Raw genomic sequence first — 22325 nt, 5'->3', positions numbered from 1 at the left:
TCAACAGGAATCACTTCCTTTTGCTGAGAACCTTACAGGAGGTGAACTCAGCTACTCACCTTGAGGACACCATTCAGATTGTCATGTTCATTCTCTTAGCCAAACCAAATTAGCAACACTTCAAGCTCGATGATCATTAATTAATGCTGTGTGTGAATTCATAATCATCAGTGTGTTTGAGAATTACCATGTTCTGATAATGGACCATGGCTTTGGAGGCCTTCCTTTCCTTTTTTCCGTCATTCATTCAACAAATGCCAGTCTGTTGTCAACACAGGGTGGGGGGCAGTTATAAGGCAGTGACAAAATTCCCATGGTTCTCACATCAGAATACAGAAATGCAGACAATACTACATAAAATGAAAAATAAGGTCTTGGTAGACAGAATAGATGGTGGGGGAAACACAGAGAAGGGAAAGATTAACTTAGATTGCAGTCTATAAACTGAGTTTACTTTGGCATGGGACTCAGAGGACCCAGCCATGAGCAGTCTCTGGGATAAGCCTGGGCACAGGAGGAAGAACAAAGCCTTGACTAAATTAGAATACTTTTCCTCCCTGTTGCTCTATATATGTTTTCCTCTTGGTGTTTTGACTTGATTATTCCTTCATCCATTGAAGAACATCATCATTGAGAACATTCACACAGCTTAAGATACTGTAGTTAGCATGCAGGTGGAGAGGCAGGGATGCTGGTGAGCCCAAGATGGACCTTTCTGAAACCCAATTTTCACTTGCCACACTCTCTCCATAACTCTCATGTTCAAAGAGCATAGGTTTTGTGAGTCCAAATGTAATTTGACTTTATTTCTTAGAGAAATATCTTAGAAAATGCTTCATGTAACAGACTGAGGAGGCGACTCGGCAGGTAAGAGCACCTGCTGCTCTTCAGTTCCTAGTTCTCACAATCACGTGGCTTACAACTGTCTGTAACTCTAGATCCAGGAGATCAGACACCTCCAGCCTCCTTGGACACCTTCACACGTGCAAATATTCACATGCACATACACACTGACACACTTGCGTGCACTCATACACAATTAGAGTCATGAATATATTTGTGAAATAGCTCTAACACTCACATGTCTAGCAGAAAGCAATGGAAAGCTTCAGATGCAGCAAAGGCTGAACCAGTTCCTGCCAGACACAGAACACCATCCCCACAGATTTGCAGATACTTAAAATGTCTTTCATTTTTAAATAATTGAAACCCATGGGATGCTGCGAAGATGATAGAGTCAGTCCCATGTCTCTCCTTTTCTGTTTCCCCTGTGCTAACATCTTGGTAAACTGGAATGTATAGGATCATGTATGTAACACATGTACTATCATACCAACATCAGGAAACTGATAGCATGATCTCCAAACCTTACCTAAATTCCAGTTGGTTCGGCACGTGCTGTGTGTGTGTGTGTGTGTGGTGTTACTCCATGTCTAGGCTCCTGTAGCCACACGGCCATCAGGATAGAGAGCTCCTTCATCACTGACAGAGTTTTCTTGGCTAATGGTAGCTCTGTGTATGACCAATAGCAACAGATGTCAGCCTCCTTTTATTCTGGACTGTTGTGAGTCAATCTGTAGGGAAAGGATTCCGAACTTTCCTGATGTATTTGCCTGCCATGGAATCTACTTAGCTGACATACAAATGCAATTCTTCGCTGTAATTTATACAGAGATACGTGTGAGCCCAGAACAAAAAAGGAACAAACAAAGGAAAAGCATCGATTTGGGCTGAGGAGATAGCTCATTCTGAATAATGCACCAAGGTCACCAGTTGGTGCAGCATTGGAGAGCCCAAGAGTGGTGATCCTCGAGGCTCAGTGGTCAGTCTCCCTGGACTCATTGCTGAGTTCCAGACCAATGATAGGCTCTGTAGCAGAAGGACAAGGTGGATAGCACCTGAGGAGTGATTTAGTTGTTCTCTGTCCTCACATGAATGCACACATACATACCCTCACATATGTGTGTGTGTGGGGGTGCACACATGTACACCTGCAAACATACACACATGTGCATTCACCTGCATATATGTGCACCACCCCCCCAAACCAAACAAATTTGAGTCAGTCACCCTGACTTGCTATGGGGGCCCATCAGCTGCTACCCAGTTGGTTCAAGACACTAACAATACCAGTTCTGTGACCTCAATAGGTGACTCTTGAGAGGAACCAAAGGCTATGGTATAAAGAACTTGAAGGTTTTGTGATTTCGATGGGGCGTTTGCTATATAGCACCTCCTGAAGGTAAATGAGAAAGCAAGTGTGTTGGGAAGAGGTTAATGGGTCACTTTAGGCGTGGGCACACTCTTACAGAAATCAGAACAAATGATAAAACCCCTCTTTGTGTGTAGAAGCGGGAAACCCTCAGGACATGCAGCAGGCAGTGAGAACCCAAGGTGCAGGCTGAAATGGAAACATGCAATAAACAGACCGAGGAGACAGCAGACTTAAGGAAAACATCTGTCTTAGGATCTAACATCCAAAAGCCACATATGTGGCCTGGGATCAATCTTGCAATGCTTAACAGAGGAAAGTGGAGTGGAGTGGCTCTGCGAGGCCCTGTGCAGGCTCTGCGGGGCCCAGTACAGGCTCTGAGAGGCCCTGTGCAGGCTCTGCAGGGCCCAGTGCAGGCTCTGTGTGACCCGGTGCAGGCTCTGAGGGGCCCGTGCAGGCTCTGTGAGACCCGGTGCAGGCTCTGTGAGACCCGGTGCAGGCTCTGCAAATTTCTCACTTTTATTTCCTCGAGAGATTCTCTGTGTGTTCTGCCCAGAATGCTGCCAGGGACTGGTGGGATGAACTCATATTGCCCCGTTTCTGAAGTAACAGGACTCAGAAGCTAACTTTAGAATGATGTGTGGAAAAGATGTTTCACCTGTTTTGTTCTAAAAAACAAAACAAAACCCAACGTGCCATAGGAGATGTTTGCTTTGTCAAATGAAACTTCTGGAAATCTCAAGATAGACTCTTCAAACATCTCCTATTTCAGACACGTGTTAGGGCTTGGGCACCTGAGTACGAGGAAGTGAGTTTCGACTCTAGAAACGTGTAGTACTGGGCACAGGAGCGTGTGTCTGTAATTCTAGTTCTCCTAGGGTGAGCTGAAGGGGAAGAAGACTTCCTGAAAGCCTGGGCTAGCCTGGCCTACAAAGGGGTAACTAAGAGACCCTGACTCAAGGTGAAGACTGATACCTGAGATTGTTCTCTGACCTCTACATGCATGCCTGTACACACACACACACACACACACACACACACACACACACACACATGCATGCACACACACATATGTGCACATGTGTGTGTGTGTGTGTAACTTGTAAGCTAAAAGTAGGTCATATTTTCATAAAGTCTCAAGGAAATGACAAGCATCTATCACAGTACTAGCACACGTGTGGTACGGTAGGCCCTTGTCTCCTCTTTATGCCTTCAGTTCAAATCCTGGCACATACTGTAGGGGGCTCGGTTAAAGGAAGCGGATCAAGTGCGCTGTAGTTATGTTGGTGCTCTATTTCTTTTAGTAGAAGCAGAAGAGAATAAAGAACAGAGCCCACCTACCACCGCTGGTGTTCTCCTTCCTCCCCACTATCTTTCCAGTGTGCTGTGCATGCTGCCCGTTCTTCTCCAGCGACTTGGTCGTGTCATCTGAAGACTGCCTGCCGTAACTGGTGTGAAACCTGGCCTTCGGGACTGGAAACAATCGCTTGAGAAACTTCATTACTCCCTTTCATTCTCCACTCCATAAAATTCCTCTTTCTAACTTATCTCTGTTTTGCAACCCATACTACAATAAGAATCTTATGTGCATGGTCACATACGTTTGAGCAGTTTGAAATTTTACCTAATATAAACTAACCCTCCATAGATGATAGTGCTTTGGCTACAGGATAGTGATTTGGTTGAATAATGGTGACAATGCCCTGGTTTTGTGGGGAGGAGAAGTGTTTAAATGAGGGATTCCGGGTAATCAGGAACTGTAGTATGACTAGACAGGTAGAAAATTCAGCAAAAGGGAGCAAAGGGTGGTTAAACGCTGACTGCTAGGAAAAGCAGTGTGGGTCAACCCACTGAGAAAATGTCCATCTCGTCTCTGCTCACAGTCTGTGGCTCAGTCCCCTCACAGTTGCCACTGGAGACACATTTAATCAGCTGGGACCTAAATAATGTGCCTGATTTATTTTCAATAACATGTATTTCCCCTTCCTTCCTTCCTTCCTTCCCTCCCTCCCTCCCTCCCTCCTTCCTTCCTTCCTTCCTCCCTTCCCTTCCTTCCTCCTTCCTTCCTTCCTCCTTCCCTTCCCTTCCTTCCTCCTTCCTTCCTTCCTCCCTCCCTCCCTCTCTCCCTCCTTCCTCCTTCCTTCCTTCCTTCCGTCCTTCCTTCCTTCCTTCCTTCCCTTCCTTCCCTTCCTCCCTTCCTTCCCTTCCCTTCCTTCCTCTCTTCTCCTCTCCCCTCCCCTTCCCTTCATTTCTTCTTTGTCTTCATCATGTTATTTTTCTCTCAACAAGACAGGGTCTTTATATACCCTGGCTGTCCTGGAACTCACTCTGTAGACCACTGGCCTCTGCCTCCCAAGTGCTGAGTAAAGTTGTGTACCACCTCTGCCACTGGCTGTGTTTCCTTTCCTTGTAATGTAAAGGTGCTGGGTCACATCAAAGTCCATTATCCCTTCAAGTCACACAGGCTAAATGTGGTAGACGTGAGCTCAGGTGTTGTGATTATACTGTGTCTCCCCTTCTGTCCTCCCTCTCCTCTCCCTCATCCCTCATCCCTTTCTATTCTTTCTGTTTCTTTCCCTCCTTGCCTTCCTCCTCTCAATTCCCAATTTATGGTTCTCCTGCTTCCACCGTCCTTTCAGGTGCTGGAATCACCAGTATTTATGAACATACTCAACTACTTCCATTTCCTTAAGACAGATTCTTTCTAATTTTTTTAAATGTTGTCTGGTGTTGAAGAGAAACTTGATGCAAAGGAAGGGCTCAAATTATATCGTTCTTTCTTAGAAGAACTAGCTAAAACTGCTTGATCACAATCTGGAAAAGGCAGATGGATTTTAGTTAGACTACCCGAGAATCATGGGATAGAAAAGGTGTACCCTGGGTGCTCACTTGTATGTATGTGGATTACTGATATGTCTCCTTATACCACAAAAGAGACTAGTTGTATCTTCTTAGAACAGATAGTTGGCCTAATGACTTTGCCTCATTTTAGTATCCACACAATTAAAATTCAACTCCCTTTTAAAATTTTATTTTTTTTCCACAAAAAAAGATACATGTTAGGCCAGATTCCTTCCACCTGTCCAGGTGGTCACCTGGTGGACATCTTGCCTTTCCCAAGTGCCCATAGCATCCTTTAATAGTCTGTGTTTGGGGAGCATTGGAGATGCTCATGGCTCATTTTAGTAATCTGCATTTGTGGGACATTGGGGTGCTCAAATCTTCCTTGTGGCAGGTGTTTTCCATGGGTTATCATGGCAATAGTTTTCCACTGGGTTATCAAATGAGAGAGTTTCTTCGTTAAAGATCTTGGGAAGGGTTAACAGTCAAACCAGAGACCAGATGACCTGCTGGAGGGTAGAATGGAAGAATTTTCTGGGGAAGTGTCAAATTATCCATGAACTAGCCCCAAATGCAGTAACTCTGAGGTCTAGTCAACCCCGTTGTCTCAAGAATGATGGTGTAGATGGTGAACTACCTTTACTTTTTGAGGTGAGAGAGTTATTCTTTAAGCATATAGTACACAAATTGTCCAAACATGAAATATGTTTGATTGGGTAACTAATTTCTATGTGTGTTTTGCTTTGTTTTACTGAATTTAATGCTATTTCTAAACAACTATTTGCCATTTATATATTCTGAACCCTAATTATTGAAAAATTCAGTATTCTGGGACTAGGGAAAGAGAGTGGATCAGAGTCAGAAAACTGGTGTTTTGCCCAAATTTTACTCACCAGTTTTTTTTTAAAACCACACAGTGTCGGATCTTGTTATGATATTTTCATAATTATGAACATTATATATATGAATCATATTCACCCCCATTGCCTTCTCTTGGCTCTCTACTCCTCCTGATCCTCTTTCTCTTCTGGATATTTTCCCTTTTACTCCTGTGTCTTTTTTGTGTGGAACGTAATGCATTCAGTCGAGGCTGCTTCCAGAAGCGGGGGTGAGCGCTGTTTACAGGAGCATGAACCCCTTACCAGTGGAAGAGAACTCTCTGCCAGCCAATATTAACCGCCTGTTGCCCTCAGGGAAAGGTAGGGGCTTTACGAGTCCCTTCCTACCTCAAGATAGGATGCTGATGTGCTAATCTTGAGATGGTCCTGTACAAGTCATCACAGCTGCTGTGAGCTCCAGTTGGACATGACTCTGTCGTTCCTAGAGGACAGCATTCCACAGCAACCTCCTCTCCCTTCGGCTCTTACCATCCCTCTTCTTGATGTACCCTGGCCATCGAAGGGAATGAAAAACATGCCCTACTTATGGATTGGTGGTCAACACTCACTTATTCTCAGCTCTTTGATCAGTTAGGAGCCTCTGATAGTACTGCTGACCACAGCAAAGAAAATCTTCCTTGATCAAATCTAAAACAATAATCCATACACATAAATAGAAACATTTAGAGCAATGGTTCTCAACCTTCCTAATTAGGAAGTAAACTGTAGGAACCTTTACTACAGTTCCTCATGTGTGGAGACCACCAACCACATATTTATTTTCATTGCTACTTCATAACTGTAATTTTGCTACTGTTATGAATGGTAATGTAAATATCTGCTATGCAGGATGTCTGATATCTGATCCCTCTCAACCCCCAAAGGGGTTGTGACCCACAGGTTGAGAACCATTGACCCACAGGTTGATTTAGAGGGAACCTTGATAGGTAAATTCTCATGTCCACTTGGCAAAACAACAGCATAGCTTATCCACAAATACCTCTGTCCTCCAGAGATATAGGCATTTGACCGTTATAATAACAGATGTTAAGTTCCATCCTGTAGAGTAGGCCTCCAAGACAACTGGAGGGCAGTTGTCACCACCCCTCCCAACAATCTTGTCACTATTGTGCCAGTGAACACATCTTTCCTGGCATGTTGGTATTACAGTATGCAGGGTTTTCACTGACTAAGATTCCGCAGTTGTTCTTGTAAATAAAGCTTTATTGGAACATAGCTATGCTAATTTATTTATATCTTCTTTCTCACTGTAACTTCAGTGATGAATAATCATGATAGATACCATATGGCTTGAAACATCTACTATCTGGTCCTTTGTTAAAAACATCCAACAGTTTCATGAAATTACTCCCTCATTTACTTATCCATTATTTTACGGGTCTTCAACTCTGCTAATGAGACTGAGGAGTGTAAAGGTGAATGTAGCTATTCCTGATACCAAGGGCTTACACTCTGACATGGACAGGTCAGCCATCATCTGACAAGGCAGAGTGTAGCAGGTACTATCAAGAAAAAATAACTAAGTTGTGGTAGCTCAGAGACAGTGAGGGCTCCCGATGAAGAGCAGAAATTGAGCTATGCACAGATTGTGCTTCCATTACTGTGACTCTCAGTCATTTCCCAGTAGGAACTTCCCAAGAAATAAAAGTCATTTCTTTTATGGAATTTTATAAATTGTAGTATTCAAAGGGTCGAAATGATTTCAGATATTATGTTGTGTGCAAATGTCTTGATCTGTCTGGGAAGGATCATACTTATAAAAATGTTGAAGGTTTGAAGGAAGGCTGCAGATAGAAGGGATCCAGTTTCACTTTTTACTGACTGTTCACTAAACAAAATAATGATAAGTGCTATCAATCTCAAAGGATTTTGAAGGCGAACCATTCAGACATCCAAGTAAGTTTTGAAAGCAAGATACAATTATAGAATAGTAGTCAAGTAATACTGTTTCTCAGTGGTGAGCGCACCTCTCCCTTCTGCAGAGTGTGCTCGTGTCTAAGTGTAAGTGAACTTTTGGTAAACTCTTACTGGCTTGTTGAAACCTTTAAGGATTCAGCTACCTCCTTCTGGGGAGAGCCCCGCATGAAAAGATTGAGACTTGAGATTAGTCTACCTTTTCCCTGAACACCTGCTCCGGGATTCATGGTTTTTTTATTTGTGTGTAATGCTCAGTTTGTCTGACTCAGCCCGTTCCTTCCTTTCTTGAAACAGGGGACACACATCCGAAACCGGCCGTAACTCACTGTAAAGTTGAGGATGATGAACTTTTGATCCTCCTGCCTCCAAAATGCTGGGGTTGCAGGTATATAACACTACTCAGTTTATATGACTGGTACCGAGTATCAAACTCAAGACTGTGTGTGTGCTGCCAACGTTCTCCCAGCTGAGCTACCCCGCCTGCTCTCACGGTGTACTCTGGAAACCCTTATAAAAGTGACATGGATACAGACAGACACCATGCTTTCAAACTTCGGTGGCTGATTTGGTAAAGGGTTCTAGAATTTCAGATTTCTCTAAAAGTGAGATTCCTTCAGTTCTGCTTTCAGCAGAATATCAAAACTGTTAGTTAAATTCCCGCCACTCATTCTTTATATTTCCAGGACCAAAGGAATCAGGGCTACTGAAATGCAGTCTTGACTTAGCTGTGAAGTACTACCGTGCAGAACATAATATTTTGATAGGTAAAGTGAATGTCTTTAGTGAGAAAGCTGCTGAAAGAAACTCTCGGACACTCAGTAAGGTAACAGAAATGTTTTAAAAAGCACCAAGCCTACAAAGTTCAAATTCTTCCTAGCCCCAGCCCGAGACCCCTGCAGTTAGCCATCTAACAGCACTGACTGGGAGCCCCTCTCTCCTCTTACGGAGAAACAGAGCAACTTGGCTCTGTGCTTTCCCATACTCTCCAGAACCTGGTTGCCAGGAGAGCAGAAGCTGCTCAGATCGGGTGCAGAGGAGGAACTTGCCGCCGTCTTTGCGTGGAAAGCGCATTTCTGGGTATTTACTGACAAGTAGGTGTAATTACAGCACGCACATATGAGGGCCGCAGTATATCAAAACTGTCTAAATAAACAGAGACTCCACCGTCTCCTTCAAGCCCCACTGCGCATTTCTGAATGGGATTGCTTCCTCATTTTCTTCCATGTCAGTAGCAGGGAACTCAGAAAGCATTGCCTTGCAAATGTACATATCTGCAGCCAGCTGCAGCAGTAACCCTGCAGGCTGGCTTTCTGGCTCACCCTCCCATTGCTACCCCCCCTCCACACACACTGACTGGCTTTCTTGCTCACTCCACCCCCCCCACACACACACACTAACTGGCTTTCTGGCTCACCCCCCCACACACACATACTGACTGGCTTTCTTGCTCACTCCACCCCCCCGCCACACACACTGACTGGCTTTCTTGCACACCCTCCCATTGCCACCCCTCTCCCCAACCCCGTTCCCTCCCCCCATCCCCACACTGAGTCCCTGTGGGAGTTGTTCTGAGTTTCTGATTTCCAGGGCTCACTTCTGAAGATCCAGCAATGCTTAGGTGATATTGAATTACTGATTATCCTCTGGTTCTGTTCCCACTGAAGGCATTCTGGACAGCCACTGATTTGTCCCATTTTAAACCTTTGGTGGCATGAACTCACTGGGTTTCTGCCCACATCACTGCATTCCTGGGATGCCATTCACAGGCCTTAGCAGATCATCTGACAGCCCTGCGAGGTCAACTAACTTTAGACAGAACTAAACGCTCACAGGCAGGAGAAATCCTTTTTTTGCTCCCTTTCTCCTTGGGCAAAGAATACACATTCTGCCCCTTGGTCCCTCGGTCAGGAGTCTGAGTCCCACTTAGTTTCACATGATTTAATGCTGAGCGGAGTAGGAAAGTGATTGCATCCTCTACTGGGCCCCACAGAACAGTCACCACCCACACTGTTTATTCAGACTGGGATCTTGGCCATTTGGGGTTGAAGCCAGAAGAAAAGGGGGAAAAAACCAACCTTGGAATGAACACTTGAAACTCTGTATTCAGGATGAAATGTGGCCAAGGATTCTTTTTAAAAATCTTTAAAAAATCAATTAGTGGAATCATATTTTCATTTACCGTGGATTGTTAGCAAAAGCTAATAGCCTGTTCTCACCCAGGTTTTGAGCCTGTAGTGGATGCACTGACATTAGAATCAGCCCTCTGTTTTGCCCCAGTGTCTGATGCTACGACCAAACTATGTGTGGGCAGTTGGGTAACCCTGACCTTTGACCAGCTTTCCTTCCATAGGAGAACAAGGAGAGAGGTGTGAGGAGGAGAGACTGATGTAAACAAGCCTGCTAGGCCGCCTTGGAGCTTCCCAGGGGGAAGAGAACCACAGGAGCTTAGCCCAAAGGAAGAGTAGATCTCAGACCCGGGGAGGAGCCTCCTCGAGGCACCTCGTCCATCTGTCTCTAGTCAGGACTGCAAAAAATTAGCGCAGACATGGGAGATTGTATCGTAGTTTCACAGATCTCGAGAGGAGATTCCGGAACCTCCCTTGGTTACCCACCCTGCTATTTAGCAGTTCTTCCAGCCAGGAAATTCTTCCTGATTTGCAGCCTCAAATGTGCATGTGGTACTGCTCCGTGGAGAAGCTCCGGGTCCAGACCACGCCCACAGCATGTTTACTCCTCTGAGGGGATGGAGCCCATTACTGGCTTCTCCTTTAAAACTACAGGGTCTAAGACCGCCTTCCCGAGCAATGCATAGAGGACCCAAGATGGAACAGGGCAGAGGGTAGGCTGGGGGTGAGGAATGACGTTGAAGAGGATCTACCAGGCAATGGACACTCTTGGGCATTTTGTCTGTTTACCAAACTAAAGAACAAAATTACGAGACTAGAGAACGAGGGTTAGACATGTGCACATCTGAAGCTCCTGCTGCAGATTATAAAAGAAAAGGAAAAAGAATCCCCACTTGAGCAGAGATGGCTCAGTGGTTAAAAACACTACTGCTCTCCCAGAGGACCCAGGTTCAATTCCCAGCACCTGCCTGGCCACTCACAGCTGTCTGTAACTTGTTCCAGGAGTCCTGAGGCTCTCACTCAGACATACATGCAGGCAAGACACTAATGCACATAAAAAACAAACAAAAAATAACCTAGAAGCCCCCAAAACATAGAGGCTGGGATTTCACCCGACTCCAGGTGGCCTCTTCCCCTAGTATTCAACACAAGGAGCCAGGTCGGGGATGGGGCTGAGCTGTTATGCTTGCCTCCTATGGCAAGGCCTTGGCTTCACTCGCCAGTAAACCAAGTGCACTGTATGCTTCTTCTAACCCTAGCATTTGCATGGAAAAGGTAGGAGAACCATAAATTCAAGGTCATCCTCAGCTACATAGTGAGTCTGAGAGTAGCCGGTGATGCAAAGAACCCAAACAAGGGGGCTGGAGAGGGCTCAGCAGGTGTGCGGTGCACTCCCAGTTCCCAGCATCTGTAAGGTAGCTCAAACTACCTGTACCTCTAGCCCTGGGGTCTGATTCCCTCGTCTGGCCCTTGCAAGCACCACACATGTAGCACACACTCATGAGTGCAGATAAGATAAAGTCTAAACAAAAGAAATAAATATGAACTAAAAGCTGGAGAGGGTAAGATCTGTCCAGACAGTTGTGGGGTACTCCTGTCCTTGGCTCGACTGAATGGTGCTCTTCTCTCACTTCCTGCATCCTGCTTTCCTCCTTAGCGGATGTAGTGAAGACTCAGCTTCTCCATAGTGAGCTACAGACCCACCGAGAAGACATCAGATGATCCGAGCAGCTGCTCAGTTCCCTTTTGTCAGATTGAAGTCATTGCCTTTCCTTAGGCAGAGGTTTGTCTCCTCCGCCCAGTTCCTTGTGCTGAATGAATGACTCACCGAGTGGTATGGTGTTCCTCGTGTGATGAGGGAGGCTCTGCCCACTGAAACAGTAAGCCACATAGCCACTGTGGGGCCATACGCCTTCAGCGTTGTCGCTTGTCACCTGATGATAATGCTCAGGATAAGACTGTCATGTGTCCCTCAACAGTGTGAGCAGTCTCAGAGGGATGAAGAGATGTTGCCATGTGACAGCGGCGCCCAAATTAGGATGGTTATTGGCAGTGTCTTCTGGGGCCTTTCTGAAACACAGAAGGGTGGAGGAGAAGGGCATGTGACTATCATATACACACCACCTCTTAAAACCTAACCTTCGACCCCAGCACTCGGAAGGCAGAGGCAGGCAGATCTCTGAGTTCAAGGCCAGCCTGATCTACAGAGGGAGTTCCAGGACAGTCAGGGCTACACAGAGAAACCCTGTCTCAGAAAACAAAGCCAAACCAAAACAAACAACAATAATAAAAAAAAAACAAGCAGAAAAGCATTACCTTCAAAAATATGAACGTAAAAATGCAAAACAGTACAGAGAACAATGTAAATACTGAGCACCCACAGTTCATTTAATAACCATTATTTCTTTTGTTTCTTATGTAGCCCAGTCTGGCCTGGAAATCACTAGTAGTTCCGAATGACCTCAAACTCACAGAAGTCCTCCTGCCTCAGCCCCCCCCCAGCGCTGGGATTACAGTTCTATGCCCACCACACCAAGTTTCAGACAGTTTAGAAAAGACTTGAAGAAAAACTACCTCTTAACTACTCCTTAGGTTGCCCGTAATGGTGTCCTACCCCAGTATTCTCAGAAAGGATCTGTTCAGCCCTTGTGGTGGTCGTGCGTGTTGACGATGGATTCTGTTATACAGTTCCGTATTGTAAGTGATGCCTACTATTGTTTTTTGACTTTAAAATATGCAGTTAAAGTCTTGCCAGATAATCCTTTTTCAGCTTGTTTTATCACTTGAAATGTTATTTTTGTAACTTATCCTAAGTAATGCTATCTAGTTGATGTAGGAGAGTCTTCTGTCTATCTGTTGCTTTTATTGGTTAATTAATAAAGAAAACTGCCTGGCCTGATAGGTCAGAACATAGGTAGGCGGGGAAGACAGAACTGAATTGTGGGAGAAAGAAGCAGAGTCAAGCAGAGGCAGAGAGCTGCCCGCTATGAAGCTGTCAGGTCAGACATGCTGAATCTTTCCCGGTAAGCCATGAGCTCGTGGTGACATACAGATGATTAGAAATGGGTTGAATCAATATGTAAGAGTTAGCCAATAAGAGGCTACAGATAATGGGCCAGGCAGTGTTTAAATGACTACAGTTTCTGTGTAATTATTTTGGGGGTAAGCTAGCCGGGATCCGGGTGGGAACGCAGCCCGCCGCTCCTTTTTACCACATCTCGTTCCTTTAGCTGCTCTGTTGCTGTGAACTGAATATTTATATGGCTCTCAGATCAGATTGAGATGTTGAGTCCTAACTCCACGGTGGTGCCCTGGGGAGAGGGACTGATGGACAGGATTAGTGACTTTATAAAGGATTCTCTTGAGCTCTTGCTCACTCCTTTTACCATGAAGGTGCTTTATGAGGGAGGCTGTGAGCGGGAAAGCCAATCCAGCACCTTGGTGTTGGATTCTCAACCTCTGGAACTGAGAAATAAATCACTATTGTTTTAGAGTAGGCTCTCCAAACAGTCTTTTCCCATGAATGCACCACTGTGCACCCATTGCCTCATCATGGGGCCTTAGAGGGTTTCTGGAGTTTGCTTTTGCTAAGTCGTGACTGTCATGAGCTTCTCTGGATGCATTTCCAAGTGGGCATGTTGAATTTTCAGACATAGAAAGGAATGGGGTTCCCAAGTCTGTATGGGAAGATGCCAACAACTGTGGAGCTGCCATAGCGTTCCCAACTCACCCTGCTGCAGTCGTGGGAGGGCCTGGCTGCTTGCATCTTCTGCAGGTCTTCGCATGGCCAGGTTCTCAGGTTTGCTGATCCGGTGGGTTAAGGGGCATCTTGTCATAGTTCTGATTTCCGTTTTTCTCTTGACTGTGGACTGTCTTCCCTGTAGTTCTTTGGCGGCTCTTTTTCTTTGTAGTACCTATTTGTGGATTCACTTTGGAGGTGAGGACTGTGGATTTTTTTTTGTTTTGTTTTTTTATAGTTGATCAGCTGTTCACTATCCATTATGGGTGCTTATAAGAAGTGTCTGCCTCCTTGCTGTGTCTTGCTTTTAAATGCCATGTTTGATTTTCAGCATCTTTTGTCATGTAAGGTAATTTGAAGTCAGTTATGCCATTTTTTGCTTTATGGTTTATATATTCATGTAAATCTCCAACTTAAATTTAAGTTGAAAATATTTTCTTTTTTCTAGATGTTTAAAGTCCACTGGTTCTGCTATTTGAAGCTTATTTGGGGGATAATGGAAATTAGAGATGGTTTTCTCTACATATGGATTAATAGTTGTCCTACCTGTTAAAAAAAATCAGTTTCCTCCTTTTCAGTTTTGTGTTATTACCTCTCACATGTGAAAATCTCTCTCTCTCTCTCTCTCTCTCTCTCTCTCTCTCTCATAAGTTTAGTCATCTTTGTCTGAACTAGATCGTCTTAATTAGAAAATATATGCATATATCAATATCTTAGTCTGTATTTTATTCTTTTCCAACTATCTTCACTATTTTGGATTTTCACCTTTTCTGTATAAATTTTCAAATCAACTAAGCGTGACCATAAAAGAACCCTTTCTGGGATTTGAGTATGAATTTTATTTGGTTTGTGCATTAGCCTGGGGCTATTCCTGTTGCTGTTGACCCTTGTTGCCTCTGAGTATGACATACTTCCATTTGTTTAGGCCTCAAAGCTCTCAGCCAAGCTATGTGTAATCAGTCATACATGCACAATATTTCATATGTATTGCATCTCTTTCTATATGTTTACTCATAGGCACTTGATAGTTTCTTGCTATTGCTGATAGAACTTCATGAAAATTGCATTTTCTAAAATGGTCATACTAACATATAAAGGTGTATTGATCTTCTTCCATGAATTGTGGCCAAACTCCTGTAATCATGTGTGGTTTATCATGGCTCTCTATGTGAACAACCACCTGTGGACAATGCCATTTGTTCCTTCACTTCTCATCCTGGTGTCTCTTATTCCCACTCTGACGGATTGCACTAATGATGTCTCAGGTGGTGAAAATGGGGTGGTAGGAGAGAGGCCATGTTTGTCTAGTTCCTGACTGTTCCTTTAGTACGTTGTAGGCTTTTAGTGCAGGGTTTTCCGGACAGATGGCTGTCTGTGCCTTGGCCCTGCTGCTCTCCTGGCCCTGCAGGCATCCCTCTACTTTAACCTTCCAATTGGTCTATAAAATTCTATTGGTTTTTTTTTTAACTCTCATTTTTGGAGCACAAGCTTATCGAAACTGAATCCAAAAAAGACACATTCACAGTTTGGATGCTTGCAAAGGGCAATTTCTCTGCCACCTCACATGATAGCTTTAAGATGTATGCCGAAAGTCCACTGTCCTGAGGCTTGGAGACATGTCTCTAAGTGCTGTCTGCTTGGGCCGCTGCTTGGAGGATGGTCCACCCTGATGCTTCATGCCTTGCATTGCTGCTGCTCACAGGGTAGTCCGTCCACATGCCTCATGCCTCATGCCTTGCATTGCTGCTGCTCGGAGGGCCGTCCCTCCTGATGCCTCATGCCTTGCATTGCACTACTTTACTCTCAGCCTAGAACTGCACAGCCTACACGCTTCCCTTGTGTTCTAAACTTCACATTGACGTTCCTCACGAGTGGGTCAGTTTTCACCTCCTTTGCTGAGCAATCGCTGAGTTCTGCTCTGTCCCATACTCGCCTCTCCCAGTGATCTCTGCTCTCCTTCCTAAAGCCTTCATTTAGGTGTTGTCTCTAATCTTCTCACATTTCCCCTCCTGTCTTCCATCTATTTGTCATTTTGCAGTGTTTTTAGATAATCTCTCTAATTTCAATTTCTAACCCACCTATTTGGTTTTCATTTCTGTAATCTTAAATTTCCTCTTTTCATCTATAAATAGGTTTTTAATGCATTCTGTTCTGTTTTCAGAACGTGTGAGCTTTCTGCAATTAGTTTTCATTTCAGAAGTTTTTTTTTCTTCTGTTTTGCTGTCTGTCTGTGTCTTGAGTTCTAGCTCTTGTCTAGAAGTCTTTCTGGTATGTCTGGCCATCTTGACTATGTTACCTGGTTACTTTTAGGAAGGGATAATTACTGAATTTATTGGAAACTATGGGGTTGCACAAAGAGAATGCTAGCTTTGAGCATTGCTGTAGAATGATACGTTGTTGCCGTTTGCTCGGAGAACTCATGATGTCAGCCCTAAAGACTCTCTGTGCGGTGTCCTGGAGATGCTCTGACTGTCGAGAATACTCCACAGGTGAAGTAGGAACTTTCTCTTCCTAGGCCAAACCTCTCACATCACCAAATGGGATGAGTAGATGAGGATAAGAATAAAATCTACAGACTAGGGATCTAACTGGTGCTCAAACATTCTTCTCTTCTTCTGGTGGCTCCTCCCTCTTCTCTCAGCTGCAGCTGCAGAGGTGACTAGAGCTGCTTCTGAGCCTGGTACCTGCCAGCCCTTCCCAGCAACCTCACTCCTGTCTCAGGCCTCTGCTTCTTTTGGGTTCCGTTTGTTGGCAGTATGATCACTTATCCATCTTTTCTATCTTCTAGAATATTATCACTCCTCAATGGACCCTGATATGTCTGCTTGCAGCATGTGGGCCACATTTACTGCCTCAGTCTCAGGATGGCTATGAATGCAGCCCAATGTAAAAATTGTAACCATATTTGGAACATTCCTGCTTGGGCATCAGAATGCGAGCACCATCCCCAAGCCTCGGTGGGTAGCTGTGCTGTACACCGTGAAGACAACTTCTGATTTAAGTTTCGGCTTCCATGCTTATGTCTCCACTTTTCCTCCCTTCCAGTCCTTCAGGTTTAGTTCACCATTAGTTCTTGTGGCATTTTCTTCAGAATTTCACTTCGGTACAGTGGGAAAGGATCCGATCATCCCAGTGCTTGTTAATTTGCTGGAAATGATGCTCAAGTCTACCCTTGAATTCAGTCTGTTACTTCTTGGTCTTTTGCTTAACATCAAGTGAGATAAACCTATGGCATCTTACACAAAGCCTGAAATTAAGTCTAAAGAACATGGACGGTTAGAGATAAAAGGGTTCTTCAGGGGCTGGAGAGATGGGTCACTGTTAAAGTGCTCGCTTTGTAATCATGAAAACCTAAATTTGAATTCTCAACATTCACATAAAATGCGAATATGGTGACGTCACACTCATGAAACCCCAGTGCTAGGGGAAGAGAAAGAAAAGTTCTGCAGTTTGTTCGGACCAAAATAGTAAATTCTAGGCTGAGTTAAAAGCCTATCTCAAAAACAAAGAGAGAAAGGTAGAGAAATCCTGATGTCAACCTCTGAAATCCCCCACCACAGCCACCACCGTGCAAACACGTGTGCACGTGGGCATGCACACACACACACACACACACACGCACGCGTGTGCACACACACACACACACACACAGAGGGAGGGAGGGAGGGAGGGAGGGAGGGAGGGAGGGAGGGAGTATCATCCCACCCTCCACAGCCAGTTAGCAGGAAGCTGGGCTGAATTAGAAAGATGGCCGCTGTTTCCTTCCCACACCACAGGAACACTGCTGTACAGTCACCAGCTCTTGGCTGATTGTCCAGTTGCTTGGATCTGATGGTTGTGGAGCCTGTGACATTTTGGGAAAACCACAGACTCTTTGTATTTTGTTTTTATTTTTCTCTTTTGCCATATATGGTAATACTACTTAAAGAATCCTTTAAGAGGTTTGTGACAATCCAGTTTTTTCTCTTTTTAAGTAGAATGGGGTAGGGTGGGGAGGGTGGGGGGTGGGGATTAGTGGGGATGATATGTTGGAGTATTGTGTGTGTGTAAGTGGGGTGTGTGTGTGTGTGTGTGTGTGCGCGCGTGTGTGTGTGTGCACATGTCCATATAGAGACCTGGGATTGAGAGTGTGTCCTATATCACTTTCTTGTCTTTTTCCTTCCTTTCTCCCCCCCCCCCCCATCTTTTTTTTTCTGTTTGAGACAAATAGAAATCTCTAACTGGATCTGGAAGTTGATATTTGGGATAGATTAACTGGCCAGCAAGTCTCTGCCCACCCTGTGGCCTTTTCCCCAAGTCCTGGGTACTGGCTCACAGTTTTCACATGATTTTCACATGGTTTTCACCCTGGTTTTCACATGGGTTCTGGGATCAGAAGGTGGGTTCTCCTGTTTGCATAGCAAGCATGTTACCTGCTGAGCCATCTCCATAATACCTCCACTCCCTGTTTGGAAACAAACACTCTTTCCTTTCTTCCCCTTCCCTCCCCTTCCCTCCCCTTCCCTCCCCTTCCCTCCCCTTCCCTCCCCTTCCCTTCCCTTCCCTTTTCTCCTTCTCTTTTCTCTTTCCCCTCCAGTTAAGGGCCCATCACCTTCCAAATCATTCACTGAAGACCGAACCATGGCCCCCTTCTTTCGGCTTTTAGCTCCTCTGAGCTATGTACTCACCACCATGCTACCCGTCCTGCTTCACTATTGCTTGTGCTTTAGCCGCACCCTGAAACTGAAAGGGCCGGGCCTGCAGAGCCACGGTTTGTTAGTATCACCACTTCCCCAGTATGTTTTAGCAGATTAGTTGGTGACGAAACAGCCCAAAGGAAATATGTTCTCTTAGATAGCAGCAGCTTGGTGTGAGGAAGCGGGGATTCTGGCCCTTTGCTGCTCTGTGTGTCCTGAGCAGACCACTGTCCCTTGCATGTCCCTGGCCTCGAAGGTGTGGGCTCATGCAATCTGCCACTCAAACTGGGCCTGTTCTGAGAGTGAAAGGGGCACTATTAATAGCTTTGCAGGAACAACAGGTGTGCACTGGGACTCTCCCTGACAAGCCAGGACATATGGCCACCTTATGTCATAGATCACCTTGAGTGCTTCAGGGAAATTTGCACAGCTGCTCTTGAGATACGGATCTTTGAAACAAAATTATCGTCCCATACAAAGACTTTCTTCCACCAGATTAACTTCACAGGTAATAAAATGTTGCGTTTTTTTATATTTTTCATTTTTTAGACATTCTTTTTTTTTCAGCTACATTTGTGGCTCTGATCTCTTGTTGAAAGTGGAGTTAAAGGTGGAAGATCTGAGGATTAGGCCTGTCTTCATTTTGTGTAAGTCCACTGCATGCCAGAGGAGACACATATCCTTGTTTTCTAGAATTCTATGCTTTCTGGGGTGTTTTTGCAGCATAGGGGTCCTACTCCCAAGATGCTCAACAAGGGGAAAGGCCTGTGGATGGCGAAGTACAGGCAGTACTATGTCTTCATAGCAGTGGATCTCTAGTGTTGGATTAACACCGTGTGACAGACTTTCAGTAGTCACAGGAGGAACGCATTGCCTCCTAGCTCCCTTGCCCCTGGAACTCCTGCTGGCATGTTCTGATGTGATCATTACGGATACTTGTTGGCTGTAAATTCTGTGGCAGACAATATTGGCTGGTAAAATCATCATGAGGCTGACAGCTCCCTTGGTGTTTGTTTGTGTTTATGGAGAGCTGGCATGGTTGGACCACAGTGTTGGGATGCAAAGGAAAGTGGGTAGGAATTGATGGTCCAGGAGTAGCTCCAGGATGGCAGGTGACTAAAGCATGGCAGTTCCAGAGGAGCAATGACCAACCCGGCTGAGGTAATGACATTTGGGCTGGGTTCGAAAGGTAGGCTTTTTCTCTATGGTCGATGTGGCAGACGGTCATCTCACACGGTAGGAATGGCATAAAGACAAACCTCGAGTGAGATTGTGTGGGAGACACAGGAGAGTCTTGTGTGCATGGAAGACAGACATCTCTCAGTGGTGAGTTAAGTAAGTCAGGCTATGTTATAGACATGGATATTGGAGAAGATTCAGGTGAATGGAGTGACATCAGATGACTCATGATTTAGAACGGCAGTCAGTTGCTATGAGATCAGAACAGGGAGACCAGGTCTGAAAAGGTCTTGATGTAGGGAGAGACAGAAAAACCGGAGTAAAAAAGATGGGCCAGAGAGGAGATTCAGAGCTGCTGCTGACTGCATGGAGGTCACAAGCAGACACAACTGTAATGGAAGACTCAAGGGGCTGAGTGGAGGGCAATGAAGAGGAGATGGGTGCCGCTTGTAGAAAAACTTCGGCATGGCTTTGCAAAGAAGGTCCTCGGTGAACAGTGAGGGAAAGGAAGGAGAGGGAAGAAAAGTAGGAAAAGGAGGTGGAGCTTCACCTTTTGTTTCTCTTCTACAGCTGGGGGCAGAGCTTCGCAGAAAAAAAAGCTTTCAGCTACAGGAGAAGGAAGAAGGAGAAGTGGGTTGGAGAGAAGGCGGGGCCTAGATAGTAGGAGTGTCCTTCCATAGCAGGAACATTCATTTCATCAAAGAGAAAAAAGAGGAGCTTCTTGCTATGGGAAGTGTACCTGCATGAGGGGAAATGTCCTGCCTGGGGTCCTCAGGCCATCAGCAAGAACACAATGCCTACTTCCTTACCAGTCTACACGGAGAATCCCGTTCCTTGCCAGTCTACACAGAGAATGCCATTCCTTACCAGTCTACACAGAGAATGCCATTCCTTACCAGTCACACGGAGAATCCCATTCCTTACCAGTCTACACAGAGAATGCCGTTCCTTACCAGTCACACGGAGAATCCCATTCCTTGCCAGTGTACACAGAGAATCCCGTTCCTTACCAGTCTACACAGAGAATGCCGTTTCTCATGAAGAATGCTCTTTCATTCTTTTCCAGCTGTTGAAAATGGCAGCTAAGTGATCCTTTCCTGGGAGAAGCCAAGTCACACCATATTTTTCTGAGGGATACCCACAAACCAACTTCTTTAAACAATTTCATTACATTTGTGTGTGTGTGTGTGTGTGTGTGTGTGTGTGTGTGTGTGTGTGTGTGTGTAAAACAACTTGTATGAGTCTAGCTTCTTCTTCCACCATGGGATATCTGAGCTCAAACTCAAGGCCTCGGTCTCAGTGACAAGTGCTTTTACCCTCCGAGCCACTTCAAAATCCATCAAGTGATTCTAGTCCATTCTTTTATTGGAAACTCTGCTCAGAATTTGTCTTGCGAGTACGCCTTTTGTTTTCTTTGTCTCAGTCTTTGATTATTTAGTGAATGTTTCAGCTTCATGATGGCATGCTGTTGGGAAGGGTTGCATTAGTTCATGATGGCATGCTGTTGGGAAGCGTTGCATTAGTTCATGGTGGCATGCTGTTGGAAAGCGTTGTATCAGTTCGTGATGACATGCTATTTGGAAGTGTTGCATCAGTTCCTGATGACATGCTGTTTGGAAGCGTTGCTTTAGTTCATGATGGCATGCTGTTGGGAAGCATTGCTTTAGTTCGTGATGGCATACTGTTGGGAAGTGTTGCATCAGTTTGTGATGACATGCTGTTGGGAAGCGTTGCATCAGTTGCATTGCTGAGATGATCTGCCTGTGTTGTGTTTCATCAGCTTCAAGACTGTCAGGAAACAGACACAGTTCATTTAGCGAACCACTGTGACTGATGCATCTGAGAGAAAGAAGGCAGAAGGGCTGGTAGCTGGCATGGCATTTCATCTTGAGTCAGAATCCGGAAGGTGGGAGGCTCTTTGAAGCCACCTCCTTCCACCTTCTTCAGCACAGCACTGTGATCCTTTCTCTGACAACTTCTAAGGAAAGGGCGGAGTGTTCCCAGAATGTGCAAACTGTTAGAAACGAGCAGACCACAACTACATCAAAGTGTCTCTGCTAATTTCTCCTTATGCTGATGAGAAACCTGCTGTGTTGACTGGAACAGAAAGTGAGTCAAGGCAAAAGTTACCCAGGAACAGTTTTTATGTGATCTATAAGTCCTTTGTTTGTCCTAGTCAATGCTTGCCACAACTATGTGTGGGGACAAAATATCTCACATCCTAAGTGTAGGCTTCTGTAGTTTCTGTCACATGTCATCCTTTCTGTTGGCTTATGCTTACCCTCCATGTGGGTTTCAAGATGGGGATACATTTAGAGACTAAATACACTTTTGTATTTAATCACATGACTTGGACATTTTCTGAATGTCAAAGTTTCTGTAGGCACCAGCAAAACTTCACTAGGGCCACTTGCCAGTTCTTCAACCATATTCACTCATTTATTCTGTTCCTTAGAGGACATTTCAGGTTTACAAGAGCCCGCTCACTTTGTACCATCTCTACCAGAGCCCTCATCAACTACATTGATGCCCCTGCTCCAAGTATGGCTTAAACCCCACTTTCTGAGAGTCGCCATAGTTAATATCTGAAGGCATCACTTGGATGGTTTAAGGTTCTACTCGGGAATATACACTGCAGTATGTTCGACAGGATAAGCGAAATAGGATTTTATAGAAAAATCTGAAAATACAGAAAATAAATAAGAAATATCATGGGTGGTTTGCCACCAAACAAAC

At 44.9% G+C, this 22325-nt stretch overlaps 1 protein-coding gene and 1 long non-coding RNA gene across 2 annotated transcripts in view; one reads left to right on the top strand and one right to left on the bottom strand.

Annotated features, from left to right (window-relative positions):
- Positions 1-22325, top strand: part of Bcl2 (BCL2 apoptosis regulator) — a 173863-nt gene that overhangs the window by 69897 nt on the left and 81641 nt on the right. The window lies entirely within an intron of this gene.
- LOC125406776 (uncharacterized) lies at positions 9793-18475 on the bottom strand. The gene is made up of 2 exons (XR_007234008.3): positions 18402-18475; positions 9793-12065 (listed from the first exon to the last, which is right to left on the bottom strand). It is a non-coding gene; the product is annotated as an uncharacterized LOC125406776 (long non-coding RNA).

The sequence above is a fragment of the Myodes glareolus genome, chromosome 5 (genome assembly GCF_982192425.1).
Source record: "Myodes glareolus chromosome 5, mMyoGla1.1, whole genome shotgun sequence".
Classification (NCBI taxonomy): domain Eukaryota; kingdom Metazoa; phylum Chordata; class Mammalia; order Rodentia; family Cricetidae; genus Myodes; species Myodes glareolus.
The sequence above is the reverse complement of the archived record's forward strand: the minus strand, read 5'-3'. Positions and strand labels throughout refer to the sequence as shown.